The 11411-nt window shown below is 39.2% G+C and overlaps 1 non-coding gene across 1 annotated transcript; it reads left to right on the top strand.

Moving 5' to 3' along the window:
• Positions 1 to 10292: 10292 nt before the first annotated feature.
• LOC118893771 lies at positions 10293 to 10400 on the top strand. Its single transcript, XR_005019611.1, has one exon. It is a non-coding gene; the product is annotated as a U6 spliceosomal RNA (small nuclear RNA).
• Positions 10401 to 11411: the final 1011 nt, after the last annotated feature.

The raw sequence follows: 11411 nt of genomic DNA, 5'->3' as shown, positions 1-11411 counted from the left end.
AATAACCAGGACTCTGGACTATTTTACCAAACCAGCAAACATCATCACCAGAGAACTACAGGTACTCCAGTGAAGGGTCCTCTACAATCATATAACATTGGACATGATTCTGGTTTCCCAAGGATACACTTGTGCAGTGGTCACGGTGACTGCTGTGTATATGATCCCTGAAAACTCTGTTCTGTGCCACCACTGAAAATATGTAGACCATAAAACAGGAAATTTGTTGAAACAGAACTACTCTTCTCATTCTACTATCTAAGGACACTTTGAGTCCAATGTTCTGAATCCCCTGAATTTATCCCCTTCAAACCTCCAATCTTGCTTTTACTCTCATAATCAGATTTTAACTCATTAATTTTCTTATATATTCTTTTGTATGTGAGTGTGTGTGTTGCATGATGTGCTTTGACTCCACCCCCCCCCCACCCCCCACCAGCTTTATTGAGGTAAAATTGGCAAAGAAAACTAAGATATTCAAAATGTACAATGTGATGGCCTGGCAACCACTTTTCTACCCTCTGTTTGTTTCTATGAAGTTGACTTTTTTTTTTTTTAGATTCCACAAATAAGTGGTACCATGTGGTATTTGTCTTCCTCCATTTGACTTATTTCACTTTGCATAATGGCTTTCAAGTTCATTCTTTACCATGTTGTCACAAATAATAGGATTTACTTTTTTTTTTTTTTTAAGGCTGAATAATGTTCCATACTGTGTGTGTGTGTGTGTGTGTGTGTGTGTGTGTGATGATTTTTTATCCTTCCATCTATTGATGGAAACCTGGATTGGTTCCATACTGTGGCTACTGTGAATAATGGGAGTACAGATATCTCTTCAAGATAATGATTTCATGTCTTTTGGTTATATACTTAGAAGTAGAATTGCTGGATCATCTTAGAGTTGAATTTTTAAGTTTTGAGGAACCACCATAGTATATTCCATAGTGCTACATTCCCACCAACAGTGTACAAATATTCCTTTTTCTCCATATTCTTACCAGCATTTGCTATCTCTTGTCGTTTTGATAACAGACATCCTAACAGATGTGAGGTGATAGCTCACTGTGGTTTTGATTTGCATTTCCCTGATGATTAGTGATGTTGAACACCCTTTGAAGTACCTGTTTATCATTTGTATGTTTTCTTTGGAAAAAATGTCTATTTAGGTCTTTTGCTCATTTTTTTATTAGGGTTGTTTTTTTAGCTGTTGAGTTACATGAGTTCCTCAAATATTTTGGATATCATCCCATTGTCTAGTATGTGGTTTGCAAATATTATCTTTTCTTCCATAGGGTACTTTTTCATTTTGTTGATGGTTTCTTTTACTCTGCAGGAGATTTTTAGTCTGAGGTAGTCCTCCTTGTTTATTTTTGCTTTTGTTGCCTTTGCTTTGGCAAAGGCAAAATATCATTGCCAAGACCAAAGTCAAGGAAATTACCTCCTGTTTTCTTCCAGGAATTTTATGGTTTTGGGTCTTATATTTAAGTCTAATACATTTCAAGTTAATTTTTGTGATTGGTGTAAGATAGTGGTCCAATTTCATGCATTTGCATACGGGTTTCCAGTTATTCCAGTACTATTTATTGAAGAGACTGCCAATTCCTCATTGTATATTCTTGGCTCCTTTGTTGAAATTAATTGACCATGTATGTGTGAGTTTATTTCTGGACTCTTTCTATGAAAAATACCACTGGGATTTTGATAGGGATTGCATTAAATTTGTAGATTGCTTTGGGTAATATAGACATTTTAACAATATTAATTCTTCCAGTAAATGAACATGGAATACCTTTCTATTTATTTGAGACCTCCTCAGTTTTCTTTCATTAATGATTCATAGTTTTCAGCATACAGATGTCTCACCTTCTTGGTTAAATTTACACCTAAGAACTTTATTCTTTTTGATATTATTGTAAATGGGTTTGTTTTCCTAATTTATAATTTATTTTTTGCATAGTTTGTTGTTAATGTATAAGAACCCCACTGATATTTTTTTTTAACATCTTTATTGGAGTATAATTGCTTTACAATGGTGTGTTAGTTTCTGCTTTATAACAAAGTGTATCAGTTATACATATACATATGTTCCCATATCTCTTCCCTCTTACATCTCCCTCCCTCCCACCCTCCCTATCCCACCCCTCTAGGTGGTCACAAAGCACCGAGCTGATCTCCCTGTGCTATGCGGTTGCTTCCCACTAGCTATCTATTTTACATTTGGTAGTGTATATATGTCTATGCCACTCTCTCACCCTGTCACATCCTACCCCTCCCCCTCCCCATATCCTCAAGTCCATTCTCTAGTAGGTCTGTGTCTTTATTCCCGTCTTGCCACTAGGTTCTTCATGACCTTTATTTTCCCTTAGATTCCATATATATATGTGTTAGCATACAGTATTTCTTTTTCTCTTTCTGACTTACTTCACTCTGTATGACAGACTCTAACTCCATCCACCTCACTACAAATACCTCCATTTCATTTCTTTTTATGGCTGAGTAATATTCCATTGTATATATATGTGCCACATCTTCTTTATCCATTCATCCGATGATGGACACTTAGGTTGCTTCCATGTCCTGGCTATTGTAAATAGAGCTGCAATGAACATTTTGGTACATGGCTCTTTTTGAATTATGGTTTTCTCAGAGTATATGCCCAGTAGTGGGATTGCTGGGTCGTATGGTAGTTCTATTTTTAGTTTTTTAAGGAATCTCCATACTGTTCTCCATAGTGGCTGTATCAGTGTACATTCCCACCAACAGTGCAAGAGTGTTCCCTTTTCTCCACACCCTCTCCAGCATTTATTGTTTCTAGATTTTTTGATGATGGCCATTCTGACCGGTGTGAGATGATATCTCATTGTAGTTTTGATTTGCATTTCTCTAATGATTAATGATGTTGAGCATTCTTTCATGTGTCTCTTGGCAATCTGTATATCTTCTTTGGAGAAATGTCTATTTAGGTCTTCTGCCCATTTTTGGATTGGGTTGTTTGTTTTTTTGTTATTGAGCTGCATGAGCTGCTTGTAAATCTTGGAGATTAATCCTTTGTCAGTTGCTTCATTTGCAAATATTTTCTCCCATTCTGAGGGTTGTCTTTTGGTCTTGTTTATGGTTTCCTTTGCTGTGCAAAAGCTTTTAAGTGTCCTTAGGTCCCATTTGTTTATTTGTGTTTTTATTTCCATTTCTCTAGGAGCTGGGTCAAAAAGGATCTTGCTGTGATTTATGTCATAGAGTGTTCTGCCTATGTTTTCCTCTAAGAGTTTGATAGTGTCTGGCCTTACACTTAGGTCTTTAATCCATTTTGAGTTTATTTTTGTGTATGGTGTCAGGGAGTGTTCTAATTTCATACTTTTACACGTATCTGTCCAATTTTCCTAGCACCACTTATTGAAGAGGCTGTCTTTTCTCCACTGTATATGCTTGCCTCCTTTATCAAAGATAAGATGACCATATGGGTGTGGGCTTATCTCTGGGCTTTCTACCCTGTTCCATTGATCTATATTTCTGTTTTTGTGCCAGTACCAAACTGTCTTGATTACTGTAGCTTTGTAATATAGTCTGAAGTCAGGGAGCCTGATTCCTCCAGCTCCATTTTTCGTTCTCATGATTGCTTTGGCTATTTGGGGTCTTTTGTGTTTCCATACAAATTGTGAAATTTTTTTTCTAGTTCTGTGAAAAATGCCAGTGGTAGTTTGATAGGGATTGCACTGAATCTGGAGATTGCTTTGGGTAGTAGAGTCATTTTCACAATGTTGATTCTTCCAATCCAAGAACATGGTATATCTCTCCATCTATTTGTATCATCTTTAATTTCTTTCATCAGTGTCTTATAATTTTCTGCATACAGGTCTTTTGTCTCCTTAGGTAGGTTTATTCCTAGATATTTTATTCTTTGTGTTGCAATGGTAAACGGGAGTGTTTTCTTAATTTCACTTTCAGATTTTTCATCATTAGTGTATAGAAATGCAAGAGATTTCTGTGCATTAATTTTGTATCCTGCTACTTTACCAAATTCATTGATTAGCTTTAGTAGTTTTCCGGTAGCATCTTTAGGATTCTTTATGTATAGTATCATGTCATCTGCAAACAGTGACAGCTTTACTTCTTCTTTTCTGATTTGGATTCCTTTTATTTCTTTTTCTTCTCTGATTGCTGTGGCTAACACTTCCAAAACTGTGTTGAATAATAGTGGTGAGAGTGGGCAACCTTGTCTTGTTCCTGATCTTACTGGAAATGGTTTCAGTTTTCCACCACTGAGGACAATGTTGGCTGTGGGTTTGTCATATATGGCCTTTATTATGTTGAGGAAAGTTCCCTCTATGCCTACTTTCTGCAGGGCTTTGATCATAAATGGGTGTTGAATTTTGTCGAAAGCTTTCTCTGCATCTATTGAGATGATCATATGGTTTTTCTCCTTCAATTTGTTAATATGATGTATCACGTTGATTGATTTGCGTATATTGAAGAATCCTTGCATTCCTGGAATAAACCCCACTTGATCATGGTGTATGATCCTTTTAATGTGCTGTTGGATTCTGTTTGCTAGTATTTTGTTGAGGATTTTTGCATCTATGTTCATCAGTGATATTGGCCTGTAGTTTTCTTTCTTTGTGGCATCTTTGTCTGGTTTTGGTATCAGGGTGATGGTGGCCTCATAGAATGAGTTTGGGAGTGTTCCTCCCTCTGCAATATTTTGGAAGAGTTTGAGAAGGATAGGTGTTAGCTCTTCTCTAAATGTTTGCTAGAATTCGCCTGTGAAGCCATCTGGTCCTGGGCTTTTGTTTGTTGGAAGATTTTTAATCACAGTTTCAATTTCAGTGCCTGTGATTGGTCTGTTCATATTTTCTATTTCTTCCTGGTTCAGTCTCGGCAGGTTGTGCATTTCTAAGAATCTGTCCATTTCTTCCAGGTTGTCCATTTTATTGGCATAGAGTTGCTTGTAGTAATCTCTCATGATCGTTTGTATTTCTGCAGTGTCAGTGATTACTTCTCCTTTTTCATTTCTAATTCTATTGATTTGAGTCTTCTCCCTTTTTCTCTTGATGAGTCTGGCTAATGGTTTATCAATTTTGTTTATCTTCTCAAAGAACCAGCTTTTAGTTTTATTGATCTTCGCTATTGTCCCCTTCATTTCTTTTTCATTTATTTCTGATCTGATCTTTATGATTTCTTTCCTTCTGCTAGCTTTGGGGTTTTTTTGTTCTTCTTTCCCTAATTGCTTTAGGTGCAAGGTTAGGTTGTTTATTCGAGATGTTTCCTGTTTCTTGAGGTAGGCTTGTATTGCTATAAACTTCCCTCTTAGCACTGCTTTTGCTGCATCCCATAGGTTTTGGGTCGTCATGTCTCCATTGTCATTTGTTTCTAGGAATTTTTTGATTTCCCCTTTGATTTCTTCAGTGATCACTTCGTTATTAAGTAGTGTATTGTGTAGCCTCCATGTGTTTGTATTTTTTACAGATCTTTTCCTGTAATTGATATCTAGTCTCATAGCGTTGTGGTCAGAAAAGATACTTGATACGATTTCAATTTTCTTAAATTTACCAAGGCTTGATTTGTGACCCAAGATATGATCTATCCTGGAGAATGTTCCATGAGCACTTGGGAAAAATGTGTATTCTGTTGTTTTTGGGTGGAATGTCCTATAAATATCAATTAAGTCCATCTTGTTTAATGTATCATTTAAAGCTTGTGTTTCCTTATTTATTTTCATTTTGGATGATCTGTCCATTGGTGAAAGTGGGGTGTTAAAGTCCCCTACTATGATTGTGTTGCTGTCGATTTCCCCTTTTATGGCTGTTAGTATTTGCCTTATGTATTGAGGTGCTCCTATGTTGGGTGCATAAATATTTACAATTGTTATACCTTCCTCTTGGATTGATCCCTTGATCATTATATAGTGTCCTTTGTCTCTTGTAATAGTCTTTATTTTAAAGTCTATTTTGTCTGATATGAGAATTGCTACTCCAGCTTTCTTTTGATTTTCATTTGCATGGAATATCTTTTTCCATCCCCTCACTTTCAGTCTGTATGTGTCTCTAGGTCTGAAGTGGGTCTCAAGGAGACAGCATATATATGGGTCTTGTTTTTGCATCCATGCAGCCAGTCTGTGTCTTTTGGTGGGAGCATGTAATCCATTTACATTTAAGGTAATTATCGATATGTATGTTCCTATTCCCATTTTCTTAAATATTTTGGGTTTGTTATTGTAGGTCTTTTCCTTCTCTTGTGTTTCTTGCCTAGAGAAGTTCCTTTAGCATTTGTTGTAAAGCTGGTTTGGTGGTGCTGAACTCTCTCAGTTTTTGCTTGTCTGTAAAGGTTTTAATTTCTCCATGACATCTGAATGAGATCCTTGCTGGGTAGAGTAACCTTGGTTGTAGGTTTTTCTCCTTCATGACTTTAAGTATATCCTGCCACTCCCTTCTGGCTTGCAGAGTTTCTGCTGAAAGATCAGCTGTTAACCTTATGGGGATTCCCTTGTGTGTTATTTGTTGTTTTTCCCTTGCTGCTTTTAATATGTTTTCTTTATATTTAATTTTTGATAGTTTGATTAATATGTGTCTTGGTGTGTTTCTCCTTGGATTTATCCTGTATGGGACTCTCTGTGCTTCCAGGACTTGATTAACTATTTCCTTTCCCATATTAGGGAAGTTTTCAACTATAATCTCTTCAAATATTTTCTCAGACCCTTTCTTTTTCTCTTCTTCTTCTGGAACCCCTATAATTCGAATGTTGGTGTGTTTAATGTTGTCCCAGAGGTCTCTGAGACTGTCCTCAGTTCTTTTCATTCTTTTTTCTTTATTCTGCTCTGCAGTAGTTATTTCCACTATTTTATATTCCAGGTCACTTATCCGTTCTTCTGCCTCAGTTATTCTGCTACTGATCCCATCTAGAGTATTTTTAATTTCATTTATTGTGTTTTTCATCATTGCTTGGTTCCTCTTTAGTTCTTCTACGTCCTTGTTAAATGTTTCTTGCATTTTGTCTATTCTACTTCCAAGATTTTGGATCATCCTTACTATCATTATTCTGAATTCTTTTTCAAGTAGACTACCTATTTCCTCTTCATTTGTTAGGTCTGGTGTGTTTTGACCCTGCTCCTTCATCTGCTGTGTTTTTTTTCTGTCTTCTCATTTTGCTTATCTTACTGTGTTTGGGGTCTCCTTTTCACAGGCTGCCGGTTTGTAGTTCCCGTTGTTTTTGGTATCTGTCCCCAGTGGTTAAGGTTGGTTCAGTGGGTTGTGTAGGCTTCCTGGTGGAGGGAACTAGTGCCTGAGTTCTGGTGGATGAGGCTGGATCTTGTCTTTCTGGTGGGCATGTCCACGTCTGGTGGTGTGTTTTGGGGTGTCTGTGGCCTTATTATGATTTTAGGCAGCCTCTCTGCTAATGGATGGGGCTGTGTTCCTGTCTTGCTAGTTGTTTGGCATAGGGTGTCCATCACTGTAGCTTGCTGGTCGTTGAGTGAAGCTTGGTCTTGATGTTGAGACGGAGATCTCTGAGAGATTTTCGCCGTTTGGTATTACGTGGAGCTGGGAGGTCTCTTGTGGACCAGTGTCCTGAAGTTGGCTCTCCCACCTCAGAGGCACAGCCCTGATGCCTGGCTGGAGCACCAAGAGCCTTTCATCCACATGGCTCAGAGTAAAAGCAAGAAAAAATAGAACAAAAGAAAGAAAGAGGATAAAATAAAATGAAATAAAATAAAGCTATTATAAAGCAAAGCTATACAGACAAAATCTCACCCAGAAGCATACACATATACACTCACAAAAGAAGGAAAAGGGGAAAAATTAATATATCCTGCTCCCAAAGTCCACCTCCTGAATTTGGGATGATTCGTTGTCTATTCAGGTATTTAACAGATGCAGGCACATCAAGTTGTTTGTGGAGTTTTAATCCGCTGCTTCTGAGGCTGCTGGGAGAGATTTCCCTTTCTCTTCTTTGTTCGCACAGCTCTCGGGGTTCAGCTTTGGATTTGGACCCGCCTCTGCATGTAGGTCGCCTGAGGGCGTCTGTTCCCCGCCCAGACAGAACGGGGTTAAAGGAGCAGCTGGTTCGAGGGCTCTGGCTCACTCGGGCGGGGGGAAGGGAAGGATACGGATGCGGGGCGAGCCTGCGGCGGCAGAGGCCAGCGTGACATTGCACCAGCCCAAGGCGTGCCATGTGTTCTCCCGGGGAAGTTGTCCCCGGATCATGGGAGCCTGGCTGGCGGGCTGCACCGGCTCCCGGGAGGGGCGGTGTGGAGCGTGACCTGTGCTCGCACACAGGCTTTTTGGTGGCGGCAGCAGCAGCCTTAGCGTCTCATGGCCGTCTCTGTGCTCCGCGCTTATAACCCGGCTCGTGCGCGTCTCTGGAGCTCGTTTAGGCAGCGCTCTGAATCCCCTCTCCTTGCGCACCAGGAAACAAAGAGGCAAGAAAAAGTCTCTTTCCTCTTCAGCAGCTGCAGACTTTTTCCCGGACTCCCTCCCGACTAGCTGTGGTGCACTAACCCCTTCAGGCTGTGTTCATGCATCCAACCCCAGTCCTCTCCCTGCAATCCGACCGAAGCCCGAGCCTCAGCTCCCAGCCCCCGCCCGCCCCGGCGGGTGAGCAGACAAGCCTCTCGGGCTGGTGAGTGCTGGTCGGCACCGATCCCCTGTGCAGGAATCTCTTTGCTTTGCCCTCCGCACCCCTGTTGCTGCGCTCTCCTCCGTGGCTCCAAAGCTTCCCCCCTCCGCCACCCGCAGTCTCCGCCCGCGAAGGGTCTTCCCAGTGTGTGGAAACCTTTCCTCCTTCACAGCTCCCTCCCACTGGTGCAGGTCCCATCCCTATTCTTTTGTCTCTGTTATTTCTTTTTTCTTTTGCCCTACCCAAGTACGTGGGGAGTTTCTTGCCTTTTGGGAGGTCTGACGTCTTCTGCCAGCGTTCAGTGGGTGTTCTGTAGGAGCAGTTCCACGTGTAGATGTATTTCTACTGTATCTGTGGGAAGGAAGCTGATCTCCGCGTCTTACTCTTCCACCATCTTGCCCTATTCCCCCACTGAAATTTTTATATTGATTTTATATACTGCAACTTTACTGAAATTGTTGATTAGTCCTAACAGTTTTTTGGTGGAGATGTAAGGGTTTTCTATATATAATAGTATGTTACCTGCCAACAGAGACAATTTATTCTTCCTTTCTGATTCAGTTACCTTTTATTTATTTTTCTTTCCTAATTGCTCTGGCTAGGAATTCCAGCACTATGTTGAATAAAAGTGATGAAGGTGGACATCCTTGTCTTTTTCCTGATCTTAGAGGAAAAGCTTTCAGCATTTCACCATTGACTGTGATGTTAGTTGTGGGTTTGTCACAGATGGTGTTTATTCTGTTGAGGTACATTCCCTCTATGCCCAGTTTGTGTAGAGTTCTTACCACAAAAGGTGTTGAATTTTGTGAAATGCTTCCTCTGCAACAATTTAAATGACCATTAGTTTTTATTATTTATTTTCTTAATGTGGTCTGTCACATTTATAATGTGTGATGTTGAATCATAATGCATTCCAGAAATAAATCCCATTTGATCAAGGTGCATGATCCTTTAATGTACTGTTGAATTCAGTTCATTAGTATTTTGTTGAGAATCTTTACATCTATATCTATTAGGGATATTAACCTGAAATTTTCTTTTCTTGTTGTGTCCTTATCTGGCTTTGGTATCAGGGTAATGCTGGCCTCATAAAATGAGTTTAGAAGTATTCTTCCCTCTTCTATTTTCTGGAAGGGTCTGAGAAGGATTGGTATTAATCTTCTTTAAATGTTTGGTAGAATTTACCAGTAAAACCCTCTAGTCCTGGACTTTTCTTTATTGGGAAGTTTTGATTACTGAATCAGTCTTCTTACTCGTAATTATTCTGTTCAGATTTTCTATTTCTTCATGAGTTAGACTTGGTGGGTTTTCTGTTTCTAGGAATTTATCCATTTCTTCTATGTTGTCCACTTCGTTGATGTATAAATTTTATAGTACTCTTTTACAATCCTTTGTATTTGTATGGTTTCAGTTGTAATGTTTCCTCTTTCATTTATGATTTTATCTATTTAAGTCTTCATTTCTTTTTTCTTAGTAAGTCTGGGTAACATTATGTCAATTTTGCTTATCTTTTCAAAAAAACAACTCTTAGTTTCATTGATCTGTTCTCTTTTTTTAAGTTTCTATTTCTGCACTAATCTTTCTTATTTACTTCCTTCTGCTAACTTTAGACTTAATTTGCTCTTCTTTTTCTAGTGTCTTGAGGAGTAGGATAGCTGGTAGGATAGCTTGTTCTAATTACTTCTTTGGTGCTTGCTTTGGCAGCACATATACTAAAAATTGGAATGATACAGAGAAGATCAGCATGGCCCCTGCACAAGGATGACACTCAAATTTGTGAAGCATTCCATATTTTTTACTTATACAGTGTTATATGTCAATTATATCTCAATAAAACTGGAATAAGAAAAAAATAAAATTAAGAAAAAGAATTGCTTCTTTGTTTGCTACAGTCCTATAGGATTGGGACTGACAAATGGAAGCCCCTTTGGCTATCAGAGCCAGACATTTGGAAACCTTTCCCTTGGCAGCAGCTGTAAAACCTGCAGTGCTGAGATGTTTGTAAAAGCTCCTTCCAGGAATTTTCTTGAGCATGTTGGAGGGAGAAGGCAGGAGTGGTCTCTATCAGCAGCCCTGGTCTCTGGGTAGACTGACAGTCAGCCCCTAGAGCCTGCCATTTTGATGTGGATATTTTCCTTTTTGTCTAATGTGTAGGAATCACTCAGCTATTTTCTGGATGTTTTTCAAAGAGAATTGCTCCATGTGTAGCTGTTCATTCAGTGTGTTCATGGCAGGAGGGGATCTCAGGAGCCTCCTGTAGTGCCATCTTGCTTTGACTCTTCCTTTAGTACATTCTTAGGCATAGCTCTTGTCAAATCTCTTCGATGTTCCATGATTTCTTAGTCCTAAACCATGCTCAACAGATGATACAACTAGTCCTACAAGGCCAGCAAGAAAGTGAAGACCAACCCATCCTTGGAAACTATAAACCTCAAAAATGACTCTTATTCCATCTCTAATAATATTTAAAGACAGACACCATCCATCTGAAATAACAAAGAGGCTGACCAGTTGTGCAAAATTGCCTGTTACTCACTCATGTGGCCCAGCCAAAATTTAATTAGGCTTTGACCCTTCCCACAATCCTATGAACTTTAAAGACTCCCATTTTCAAGGAATTACTAAGAGGCAGTACATACCCCCTTAAAAGCTCACTCTGATAATTAGCTGGCCACAGTAAGAAACAATGCCTGTTAAATCACCCCAGCCATGCTGTCTGCTCATCCCTACCTGCTTGAGTGATTTCCCCTCAAAGTTCTTGCTGACCTTGCTTACACCTTCCTATACAAGAAAAGCTTTTTTTTTTT

Source organism: Balaenoptera musculus, chromosome 3 (genome assembly GCF_009873245.2).
Source record: "Balaenoptera musculus isolate JJ_BM4_2016_0621 chromosome 3, mBalMus1.pri.v3, whole genome shotgun sequence".
Lineage (NCBI taxonomy): Eukaryota > Metazoa > Chordata > Mammalia > Artiodactyla > Balaenopteridae > Balaenoptera > Balaenoptera musculus.
The sequence above is the reverse complement of the archived record's forward strand: the minus strand, read 5'-3'. Positions and strand labels throughout refer to the sequence as shown.